This window comes from Penaeus japonicus, unplaced genomic scaffold (genome assembly GCF_977035675.1).
Source record: "Penaeus japonicus unplaced genomic scaffold, GWHDUDI00000001_assembly GWHDUDI00000040, whole genome shotgun sequence".
Classification (NCBI taxonomy): Eukaryota; Metazoa; Arthropoda; class Malacostraca; order Decapoda; family Penaeidae; genus Penaeus; species Penaeus japonicus.
The window spans coordinates 9152945-9165444 of NW_028234442.1; the positions used below are offsets into that span (position 1 = coordinate 9152945).

Consider the following 12500-nt stretch of genomic DNA (forward strand, 5'->3'; position numbering starts at 1 on the left):
GACGTGGATATATTCCAGTGAGACTGTAGGATATATACCCGGATTAATTGCTCACATTCTTCTGATAAGTATTACTGTAGTGGGAGGAGGAAGGACTCGTCTCAGCTTTGTAAGATTAGCCGCATCTCCTTGTGATATTAGGTCGGCGCAGCTTTCCGTACTCTTAATTAAGGGGATCCAATCCGTTACCTATATTGTTGTTGCTATTCTATTACGAGGATGATTATGATTATGATGATGATGTGGATTTGATGATTAATGCTACTTTTCTTATTATTGTAATTATTATTTTTATTATTATTATTATTTTTTTGTTATTCAAATTGATATTGCTGTTTTTATTGTTTACTAATATTTACACCAAAGGGAGAAAAATAGGGAGATTAGGAAAATAGGTTGTAAACCTTTTTTGTCGCACAAAAAGAGCTTAGGCAGTATGTTTAAGTAAACATAATTACTATTGTTATTATTTTTACTATTATATTTTTCCATCGTCATTATCATTTAGCTGTATCTGTATTGCTTGTATAAGAGCTTGAGTTTCCATAGGTAAGACGATAAAGCTAACAAAAACAAAAACAAAATCCCGTAGCTAGCTTGGTTCCAGCAACCGAACCTCCACCACTTGTGTTGAAATAGTCGCAATATCAACAGAACTCTGTGCAGCCTCGTGTTCTTCGGCAACCCCCCATTTTTTAAATGTATTTTTCTTTTTTCTTTTTTTTTGGTTCCGGAATTTTTGCATTGCTGGTAGTGATGTAATTTTAGAGAAAACTTAATTTTAATTTCTTAGTGTAACCATTCATGAAATAAAAAGTACAAGAATTGGAGTCATTGTGTGTTTCTTAGTCCTTCTTGAGAGAGAGAGAGAGAGAGAGAGAGAGAGAGAGAGAGAGAGAGAGAGAGAGAGAGAGAGAGAGAGAGAGAGAGAGAGAGAGAGAGAGAGAGAGAGAGAGAGATATTGCGTGCTAAACCATTGGTCATGAATTTGTCCTCCAATGCCGTTTAGACATGATGATGATTAAAAAAAAGTAATCTGATGGAACATCTTTTGATATAATAATTTATCAAAGAAACACGATTTAAAGTTCAGATAGCAGTAACGCTTACCTGGAAAAGGTGTCCAGGAGGGGGGGGGGGCTGAAGTTTTCGGTGCATATTGCTAGACGTAGAGCTCGCGCGCGCACGAGTGCGTGTGCGTGTGCATGCGCGTGTGCGTGTACGTGTACGTGTACGTGCACGTGCGCGTGCGCGTGCGTGTGCGTGAGCGAGCGTGATGCGCCGTTTCCCTCAACGCTTTTCTTGGTATCGCAGGTGGCTCAGGGCAGTGGCCGGGAAATGTTGGTAGAGTGTGTCCCCCCCGCAGACTCTTGTGCCCGGCTGCTGGCCAAGTACTGCTGCTCCGTGTGCGGCAAGAACTTCCGGCAGCTGGAAGACCTGCGCCGCCACTTGAGGACGCACACGGGGGAGAAACCCTATGCCTGCCCGCACTGCGACCACCGGTGCACCCAGCTGGGCCACCTCAAGGACCACGTCAAGCGGAGGCATAACCATTCCGCCCACGCCCACGTCCAGCGCAGGTTTTACTAGTGCGGGAGAGCGCCCATCCGCTTCCACGCCGCCCGCCCTCCTCACCCACTCACCCACTCACCCACTCACTCACCCACTCACTCACTCACTCACTCACTCACTCACTCACTCACTCACGCTGCTGTTCTTCTTTCTCTTTTGGCTCCCATTTCTCTCTCCTTTTCCTGCTTCCCTTCTATTTTTTGCTCTCTCCCTTCTCTTCTCACTTGTTCTATCATTTTTCCCTCTCCCCCTCACTTCCTCTCCCTTCCTCCTAGGCACGCCTCCTCCTCGTCCCCTCATCCTCCTTTCATTCTCTCCCCTCCCCTCTCCTCTCCTCTCTCCTCTCCCCTCTCCCCTCTCCTCTCCTCTCCTCTCCTCTCCTCTCCTCTCCTCTCCTCTCCTCTCCTCTCCTCTCCTCTCCCCTCTCCCCTCTCCCCTCTCCCCTCCTCTCCTCTCCTCTCCTCTCCTCTCCTCTCCTCTCCTCTCCTCTCCTCTCCTCTCCCCTCTCCTTCCCTCTCCTCTCCCCTCTCTCCTCTCTTCTCTCCCCTCTCCTCTCCTCTTCTCTCCTCTCCCCTCTCCTTCCTCTCATCTCTCCCCTCTCTTCTCCTCTCTTCTCTCTCCTCTCCCCTCTCTTCTCCCCTCTCTCCTCCTCTCCCCCCTCCCCTCTCCCTCTCTCCTGCCCTCTCCTCTCCCCTCCTCTCCTCTCCTCTCCTCTCCTCCTCTCCTCTCTCCCCTCTCCTCTCTCCTCTCCTCTCCTCTCCTCTCCTCTCCTCTCCTCTCCTCTCCTCTCCTCTCCTCTCCTCTCCTCTCTCCCTCCCCTCTCCTCTCCTCTCTCCCTCTCCTCTCCTCTCCTCTCCTCTCTCCCTCTCCTCTCTCCCTCTCCTCTCCTCTCTTCTCCTCTCCTCTCCTCTCCTCTCCTCTCCTCTCCCCTCCTCTCCTCTCCTCTCCTCTCTCCCTCCTCTCCTCTCCTCTCCCTCTCCTCCTCTCCCTCCTTCCTCTCCTCTCCTCTCCCCTCCTCCCTCTCTCCCCTCCTCCCTCCCCTCCTCCCTCCCCTCCCCTCCCTCCCTCTCCTCTCTCCTCTCCCTCCTCCCTCCTCCCTCTCTCTCCTCCTCCTCTCCCTCTCCTCTCCCTCTCCCCTCTCCCTCTCCCCTCTCCCTCTCCCCTCTCCCTCTCCCTCCCTCCCTCTCCCCTCCCTCCCTCTCCCTCTCCCCTCTCCCTCTCCCTCTCCCTCTCCCTCTCCCTCTCCCTCTCCCTCTCCCTCTCCCTCTCCCTCTCCCTCTCCCTCTCCTTCGCTCACTTGCTTGAAATAGAAAAGGAGTCTCTAGGCTGTTCAACGTTTCCAATGTTGACGGGAGCGCCGTAGCGGCTGCCTCGGTGCAAGGACTCCTGACTCCCGAAAGTGGAGCAAAATCTGATTCAAGTTCAGTCTTGGAGGTTGCAAGTTGCCCTTGGTGGCAGGATAATGTCTAGAATGTGTTATTTCCTTACCCTGATAGAGTTGTTTTCATGCTATGTGTACTTTCGTTCATCTTTTATGAATGTATATAGTATGTGCGGTCTTTATGGCGGGGAACAGTAAGCGACAGACATGCCCTATATTATCATAGCTTTCTTTTAGGTTTAGTGAAAGAAAGGTTTGCCTCGCACTGTCCATGTTGCCGCACCCGAACGAGGTAGTCTTTCCAAGGCGATTGTGCTTGCAAGTATGCCCGCGCCCCCCCCCCTCCCCCAACCTGATTTCTCTTGGTATCGCAGGTGGCCTCTGGCGGCGCAGGTGGCGGCCGGGCCTCGGTCGCGCTCGGGGGCGTCGCTATCGCCTCCGCCGCCGCCGCCGCCGCCGCCGCCGCAGCGGGGCCCAACTTCGGCCTGGCACCCAAGCATTTCTGCCCGTACTGCGGCAAGGCACTGCGGCAGGTGGAAGACCTGCGGCGCCACATCCGCACGCACACGGGCGAGAAGCCCTACGGATGCCCCTACTGCGCCCACCACTGCTCGCGCAACGACAATTTGAAGGTGCACATTCGGCGGCGCCACGGCCCGAGGGCAGCCGCACACGACGCAGGCGGCGGTGGCGGCGGTGGCGGCGATGGCGGCGCTGAAGGCATCGCTCTGGAGGCGGGAGGGAGGATGGTGGTGGGCGTGGGGCGGATCTGAACGCCCCTTCCTTGGCTCTGTATCTGGCTTAACATGGTCTCGTGTGTGCAATCCTACCCTCCTCTTTCCGATCCTTTCGTTAGTCTCTAGCCCAGGAATGTGCAGCGCTTGCAGGGAGTTTTTGCCCGCCCCCGCCCCCGCCCCCGCGGGGCAAGGAACCATTTCCATAACATGTGTAGGGTGAATGTGCTTATTGCTCTGTCCTTTGCCCCGTGTATGCAGACCGTGTGTAGCCCCTACTTGTAAGGATTAGTAAAGCTGTGAAAGAGAAATGCCTCGAGATTTATTCCCCTGACGAGCAGCCGCGCCAGCCAGCCCCCCCCCTCCCCCCAGGTCTGGCTAGTAGTCATGTAGACACACAGGTTCACAGTTAAACGTACACGTGCGCTCAAGACTTCGTACAGACATGCGAGCAGAGCAACGCGACGGAACTAGGCCGAGTTGGATGACAGGTCGGCGGTGATGGCATACACACATACATAAGAACATATATATGTACGTGCATTCATATATGCATACATACATGTATGCGTAGAAGCATTCAGGCATACAGACATCTCTCTCTCTCTCTGGCAGAGAGTGAGTCGAGTCTCTTCTCGAGCGAGAGAGCGAGAGCGCGAGAGAGAACGAGAGAGCGCGAGAGAGAGCGAGAGAGCAAGAGAGAGCAAGAGAGAGCGAGAGAGAGCAAGAGAGAGCGAGAGAGCAAGAGAGAGCGAGAGAGCAAGAGAGAACGAGAGAGAACGAGAGAGCGCGAGAGAGAGCGAGAGAACGAGACAGCGCGAGAGAGCGCGAGAGAGCGAGACAGCGCGAGAGAACGAGACAGCGCGAGAGAGCGCGAGAGAGCGCGAGAGAGCGCGAGAAAGCGCGAGAGAGAGCGAGAAAGCGCGAGAGAGAGCGAGAGAGCGCGAGAGAGCGCGAGAGAGCGAGCGAGAGAGAGCGAGAGAGAGCGAGAGAGAGCGAGAGAGAGCGAGAGAGAGCGAGAGAGAGCGAGAGAGAGCGAGAGAGCGTCCCCGTAGCACTGCAGGAAAGCCCTGGCCGCCTTTTCTGCCGCGCCCTCTGAAGAGAGGACGGGTGCTTTGCAGATACGAGACGGTGGTGTTTTCCAGCGTATATAATGCACGGAAATCATGCGCATCTTATGAAATATCACGTGCTCGTGACGACAATGCTTTGCAATCAGTAATTATGATACATCGAAGAAAGTATGATCTTACAGATAATAGTGAAGTAGGTGACAAGGATGACAGCGATATTGGTCATGATGATAATGTCAGCGCTACTAGGATTAGGACTGTCATGGGTCAGGAAGTGGTCTTCCCGGGCGGCGCTCTGCCTCGCCCTCCCGCCCCTCCCGCCCCTCCCGCCCCTCCCGCCCCACGTACCCGAAGCGACTCCTCCCGACTTCAGCGCCCCACGGGCGCACGGGCGCTGCATGCATGTTTGTATGCGGCCTAACGGTCACGTGGGCGCCAAGTGTGCGCGGCGAACGAACATTGACAAGCCTCTCAGTAGCCCCCTCCCCTCCCCTCCCCCCCCCTCGGCCAGCGGCGGCGCCCCAACCTGATTTCTCTTGGTATCGCAGGTGGTTCAGGGGTTAGCGAGCGGCGGCCGCCGGGAAGTGGACGCGGCCTGCGGCGCGGGTGTCGGCGGCGGCGGCGGCGGGTGCGTCGAGGGCGCGCCCTTCGTCCTCGCCTGCAAGCATTTCTGCCCCTACTGCGGCAAGGCGCTGCGGCAGGTGGAAGACCTGCGGCGCCACGTCCGCACGCACACGGGCGAGAAGCCCTACGCGTGCCCGCACTGCGAGTACCGGAGCACGCGCAACGGAAACCTCAGGGACCACATCAAGAGGAAGCACGGCCCGCGGGTCGCGCGCGCCGCGGCGCCGCTGCTGCAGGCCACGGCACGGCTGCCGGAGGCGGCGCAGGCGGCGGCGCAGGCGGCGGCGCAGGCGGCGGCGCAGGCGGCGGCGCAGGCGGCGGCGCAGGCGGCACACCTGCCGCGCAGTATGAATCCACGTGAAAGGCCGTGTCTCTGAGCAGTTCTTTGGGGTATTTATAGGTATATGTGTGGATGGATTTGTTTCTCGATTTTATTTTTTACCTATTTCTATTTCTTTAGTTTTTCAGTATTCATACATTTCCCATATTAGTGTGAATAACTTCTGCATAATGTATTTTTTTCATGTAATTCTTTTATACATCAGGTATTTGTGGTATTCAATATGTAATTCTATAATTCCTTATATATGTACCTATTTAAACGTTCACGCCACATGAAGGGTTCGATAAAACCATTTGCTCTGAGATGAGATTTCCTTTCTCCTTGCCTGCCACTCTTCTGCTTTCCCCGTGACCTTCCGTGACCTTCTGTGACCTTCTGTGGACACATCTCTGTCGAGGAGCGAGGGAAGCCCGGATGTGCCGGGCATTTGGGAATCGAAGCGAACATCGCCTCCAGATGACTCGACACGGAATTCTATTCTGCAGTAAATTTGGAGATATGATAGGCCATCAACATATCCGCCTTTTAATCCATCTGTACCTGTCGTGGTTGTACCTGTCTTGAGTGGGAGTGATTGCCATCTGTTCAGCAGACGGAGTTGTCCGCATTACGCCTTGGAATTCTGAATAAACCTTGGCGACGCTGGGAACAACTTTTTTTATTTTTTTTTGTTATTCATCATGGAGAACAATTCTTTTAGCTTTCGGGGAAGGGGGCTTGGCGGCCGGGGCTTTGGTGATATTGTGAGGTGGTCTGGACTGTGTCTTGATCACGTACTTATTTTTATTTCTTCTTTCTCTTCAATGCACATCCAACATCTTGTGACACTTTGGGTTAGTAGTTCCGTTTAACGTGGTTCTATTTAATTACATCACGTCAGCCCTTCAATGACAGAAAGACGATTGTGACTGTTGAGTGAGATTAAAAAACCGTGGAGTTCCGAAGAGCCGCGAAGGGCGTGAGAGTCACGGCTTCCTTCGGGACGAGGCCCGCGTGCATGACCTGCTCCTGGGCTGCACTTGGCCCGCCCACACACCCTGATTGCCGCTCCGCCTGGGGGCTCGGCCGCTATGTGAGTGACCCCCCCCCTTCCTCTCCCCCTCCTCGGCTTGGATCTTTCTTACCCCCTCCCCCCCTCCCCCCCTCCCTCCTTTCTTTGACGCCGAGGACGTGGGTCTGTGACCCTCTCCACGCGTTGTCTCGCCGGATCGCGAACCCACCACAACTCTCCTTTCTCGGTCGCCGCAGGTGGGGCGGGGCTATCCGGCGGCGGCGGCGGCGGCGGCGGCAGCGGCGGCGGCGGCGGCAGCGTCGGCGGCGGCCTACCGCGAGCCGAGAGCGCTGGCCAGGTACCAATGCGTGGTCTGTGATAGGAACTTCCGGCAGCTAGAAGACCTGCGGCGCCACGTGCGGACGCACACGGGCGAAAGGCCCTACGCATGCCCGCACTGCGCGCACCGCAGCACCCGCATGGGCCACCTGCGGGAGCACATCAAGAGAATCCACTGCAAGGACCTGCGGGCGGGCGTGGGCGGAGGACGCGGGGGCTGGGGCGGGGGTGGTGACGTGGGTGGGGGAGGTGGGGGAGGGGGGGTGCTGCCCTAGGGCGGCGGATGCGCGGCGTCTGTTTCCACCATTGCCGTGGTTCGATTCCCGAAGGCTCGAGGGACCGAGGGACCGAGGAGTTGGCACTTGTAGAATCTTTCGTTGCTCGCTCGGGGATCAACTAATCAACATTCAGGTGACATTGTTTTGTTTTATTGCTTGTTCATGATTATTAGTTCCCTGTTGAAGTATTACTGAAACCTGGCACGTGAGTTCATGGACGAGGCCGAGGTCAGTTGTTCCTGCCAAAGAATTTGTCTTCATTAAACATTTTTCTGTGATTGCCTTTCGTTAAGAATGTCATATATTTGTTTACAATGTTTTATTTTTGTCAGGTATGTCTCCCTTGATTGTTTGTTTGTTTTAATTACGGGTGCAAAGAAGGGACCAAGTAAGGCAGGTAATGTGTGTGTTCCCTGCACCGAGCGGCACTCGGCCGACGAAGGGCGGAGCGCGAGGGACGCGGGAACGGGTCCGCAGACCAGAGGTCGTAGTTCTAAGGACAGGAGTCGCGCTCGACGCCCGAGACCTGTCGGTCGGGAATGACTTCTCCGCTTCTCCCGTAGGTGGACGCGGCGTTCTCGTGCGGGGCCGGAGCGGGCGGGCACCGGGCGGGAGGCCAGCGGGGCGCGGCGGAAGGGGCGGCGTTCTGCGGAGAGCGCGCCCCCTTCGCGCCCCGAGGGATGGCAGATCTGCCACTGTCTGGCCCGGGCCAGGGGCGGGGGACGTTCCAGTGCCCTTACTGCCCCTATGCCAGCCGGCGCCCGCACCACCTGCGCTCGCACATTCGCGTGCACACCGGCGAGAAGCCCTTCGCGTGCCCGCACTGCCCCTACCGCACGGCGTACCGCAGCGACCTGAAGAGCCACGCCCGCAAGCACACGGGCGAGAAGCCGTACGCCTGTCCGCACTGCCCCTACCGCACGGCACACAACAGCGCCTTCAACGTGCACGTCCGCAAGCACACTGGAGAGAAGGCTTCCGCCTGACCGGCCTGCCGACTCCGCGTGGGAGCGGCCAGCCCTTCCGCCGCCGCCGCCGAGGCTCCGCTCCTCGCGCCGCCCTGACTCGGTCCGGCTGGGAGTGCTGATTGCCGCGGAAGGGCGGGTCGTATGCGACGCGCTCGGGGCCGCGAGCAGAGCGCGCTGAAAGGGCGAGGGCGAGCACGCGTGCGGCCGCCGCGGGAGAACTCGCCTTGGGAGACCCCCCCCCCCCGCCCCTTGGTGTGGGAGGCAGCCGGCCCCCACCGTGGCAGTGTGTTTGTGAATGAGATAAGTGACAAGGTTTCTTGCATCTCGAGGGTTTCCGAAGGCCAGGCCAGGGTGCTTCCTGCGCCCGAGGCCAGACGAGTAAGCAGTAGGCATTAGAGTAAAGCCGAGAGTGGCTGGGTTGGTGTCAGCCGAGATCAAAGCTAATGTGGGACCTGTCTCCTCCGCAGGCTCTCAATGCGCAGAAGCCGTACGCCTGCGCCCACTGCCCTTACTCCACGCCGCGCCGCAACCACCTCGACATTCACCTGCGCACCCACACGGGGGAAAAGCCCTTCCGCTGTGCCGTGTGCCCGTACGCGGCCTCGACCAACCAGAACCTCAAACGGCACTGCCGAGTGCACACGGGCGAGAAGCCCTTCGCGTGCCCCCACTGCCCGTACCGCGCGGCGCAGAGCAGCGACCTCAAGAACCACGTCCGGATTCACACCGGCGACAAGCCCTTCCCGTGCCCGTACCCGCACTGCTCCTACGCGGCCAGCCAGAGCGCCATGCTGCGCCGCCACGTGCGCGCCCACGCCGAACAGCAGCGGCAGTTGCAGCAGCACCACGTGCCCGCCTTCCCCTGAGAGAGAGGGCGGTGGGGGGGAGGGGGAGGGGGAGGGGTAGGGGGCACAGGGGGATTGTTTCTCGTATCATGCATTTATTTTGTTGTCGCAGTGTCGTTTTATTGATTATCATCATCATCAGAATTGTTGTTTTTGTTTTGTTGATTTATTATTATTATTATTGTACTTATAATTATATTATTATCATTATTGTAATCATTATGATTACTATGATTATAATTATGATATTATTATTGCTGTTGTCAGCACTGCTACTACTCGTTTTTCTTTTCTCAAAAGATTTGGTGCTTTGAAAAGATCATTTATTTTCTCTTGTGGTTCTGTTCTCGTGGATTTTTAGTCAGTGTCAGCCAATATGTTTGTAAATGTGCAAGAACTGTCTGTGCTCCGGAACTGTTGTAGATTGGAAGGCATTTTACAATTAAAATATGTGAAAATGTCTGAGTCTTTTTGTTCTCTTTCTCATTCCTCCAAAAAGCGAGAGGAATCTCGCGTTCTGCGGCACCAGGGACGTGAGGACAGGCTGCGGGAGAAGGGACCACAGGATCTTGGTCTGAGGACGATGGCGACCATGGTAACACTGCAAAGAAATTCAGAAGTCAAAGTGCACAGCATGCTCTCACGGGAGGAATCTGGGCGACCTTTTCGAAAGCATCGGAATTTAAGCTTATTTTGTCTTGCCTTTTGTTTGACATTATGGGGCTCATATGTGCCATCTGACCGGCTTTCAGGAGTGTAATCGACTAAACTGGTATGCATTTCTTGTACTCTGATGGAAGCAACAGTTTTAGGGGGGAGGAAACGACTTCATATCCGGGTTCATTTTTTATTTCACTTTCGCCAAAGAAACGGGAAAACTCCTTCCCGACGAAGACCGCACGAGGCAGCCCTACGGGTTCAGTCGCGGCACATGGTCTGGTCCGGTTTGCTTGCTCCTCTCGTGCTTGGACAGCCTACCCGCCGCTGCGGTCCGAGCGCAGGTCGGCATCTTGCTTTGCTTGCTTGAGACCGTGGGCGGGCGCTCTTCAAGCAGACCTTTCCTGCTGCGTCATCTATGTTTCTGATTTAAACTAAACCTAAGGCATGTTTATTATTGTAATTACGAGGATAATCTCCATGAGCCGTCACTAGATTTGACTTCACTCTTAGTATGATGGTACAAAAGTAAGAATAAAAAGAGAGGTAAAAAACCGATTGGTCAGCGTCGGCACGGGCACGTCAGCCATTCCTCCGGGTGACGCCTTGCCGTTGAAGGAACAGGAATGGAGATGCGGTTCGAGATTTCACACCAAGGTCTTAGGATCCCTCTCCTCTCCTCTCCTTCTCTCCTCCTCTCTCTCCACCCCTCTCCCCTCGCTTCTCACAAAACGTGAAAGGAATATATTCCAGTATTACTTGCCCCTGAAAAAAATCCCAATTTCAAGCAGGAGGTGAGTTTAATTTCGGATGTTTCCTGCAGATTTTTTTTTTTTTTTCCCCATAATGTCATTACAACGGAAGTGCTGGCCAAGAAGATGCTTCTCTTCCCGACGTTGGCCTCGTCGTCGCGCCGCGCCCCTCGTCCCTCGTCCTCTCCCCCGCGCCACGCCGCCTCTGGAGGATTTGCTAATTGCCGGCATCTCGTTGCAGACGCCCCTCGTGGAGAAGCCCTTCACGTGTCACTTCTGCGCGTATGCCAGCTCCCGGCGCGACCACCTTAGCACGCACCTGCGCACGCACACGGGCGAGAAGCCCTACGCGTGCCCCTATTGCCCCTACGCGGCCACAGTCAGCAACAACCTGAAGAAGCACATCCGCACGCACACGGGCGAGAAGCCCTACGCGTGCCCGCACTGCCCGTACAGAGCCAGCCGCAACGCCTCCGTGCAGCGCCACCTGCTCACCCACGCCGCCGGCAGCGCGCTCGCGTGCCCGCACTGCGTGTTCGTGGCGCTCGACGAGCCTGCCCTCCAGATGCACTTGCTCTCGCACTTCGGCTCGTAGGTCGGCCAAGGGCAGGGCTAGAGCGCGGCGAGGGTGGGGGGGGGGGGGGGGGGGGAGAGGCTTAAAGGTAGGCAAGGATAAGGCTTGTTTTGCGGACCAGGCAAGCCCGCCTGTGTCGGCGCGTGCTGACTCGTGAGAGTGCCAGCGAGCTTGATCCTTACCCGCCGTGATGCCCAGCCACGGCGGCGACCGCCAGGCGGCAGCGGGGACTCCCCCCCCCCCCCTTGCGTGGAGTCGATCTGCCGACGACGGGGATGTGAGGCCGGGACGGTAACGACTGCGCTACCTAGCATTTTTATATATTTACAGAAATAGGAATTTGGTTAGGAATAGGATTGGCGGGGAGAAGACTGAGCGGTCACCCTCCCCCCACCCGAGTCTGAGGCGGCGCTCGGACTCTCCATGCACCCCCTCCCCCCCGCACGTTACCCCCACTGCGCCCTCGACCGCCGGAAGCAACGCCCCGCGGGCGAGAGGCCGCAGCGCGTCCCTGCACAAGCACATGCACGGCGCCAGGCGGCCCTCCTCTGTGGCGCCATAGAAGGGGCTGCGGCGCCGTGAGTGCTTGGCGTCGCTGCGGCGGACGCGGGGCTGGAAGGGGGCTTGCGAAGAGGGGATTCGTAGGAGAAGGGTCCTTTGGGTGCGCGGAGGGCGGGGGGGGGGGTCTGGTTTGATCAAGAAGTCCGTCAGATCGAGAGACCTTTTCATGAATGGGACACTTGGCGCCATGGTTTGCTCGAGGCATTTCCAAAGGACTCCTTTTATTATATCATGAGGCAGGCTCGCCCTCCAGAGTGGCGAAGATGCAACAACACTCATTCGTGCTCAACTTGCGCAGTCACTTGCAGTTCTGTGCCATCATATGAATCTGCTGAGAAAGGCGGAGGGAGAGGGGGCGTGGGTACAGAGCAACGGGGGTGGGGGTGAGGGGGGGGGGCTCAAGATGACCTGGAAGGAACCTTTCTCAATCGCCCCAATCTCTCAATAGATTATAAAACAAATTAAAATCAGTAAAAGATGTGATGCCTGTAAATCATGAAAAGCGGCCTAAAAATTGCAGATAATCATATATATTATATTATGTTACATTATATTTTGTGTATGCGTAATTCTTGGCTGGCCTGGGCTCAGAGGGACTGCGGGGGGACGCCGTTGCAGGACTGTTGCTTTGCTTGCCTGCGCTTCGCTCTGCCTGTCGTTGACTTCGAAGGGGGGTGATGACGAAGGCGAGGGCGGCGGCGAGGGCGGCGGCGAGGGCGGCGGCGAGGGCTCTTGCCTGCCGCCCTCCCTGGCAGCCGCTGCTTGGCCGTCGCTGCTCGCAATGAAACTCCCGAAGCGGACAGAGACA

At 56.4% G+C, this 12500-nt stretch overlaps 1 protein-coding gene across 1 annotated transcript in view; it reads left to right on the plus strand.

Moving 5' to 3' along the window:
- Window positions 1-12500, plus strand: part of LOC122264181 (uncharacterized) — a 127086-nt gene that overhangs the window by 27803 nt on the left and 86783 nt on the right. The gene's annotated exons all lie outside the window — the stretch shown is intronic.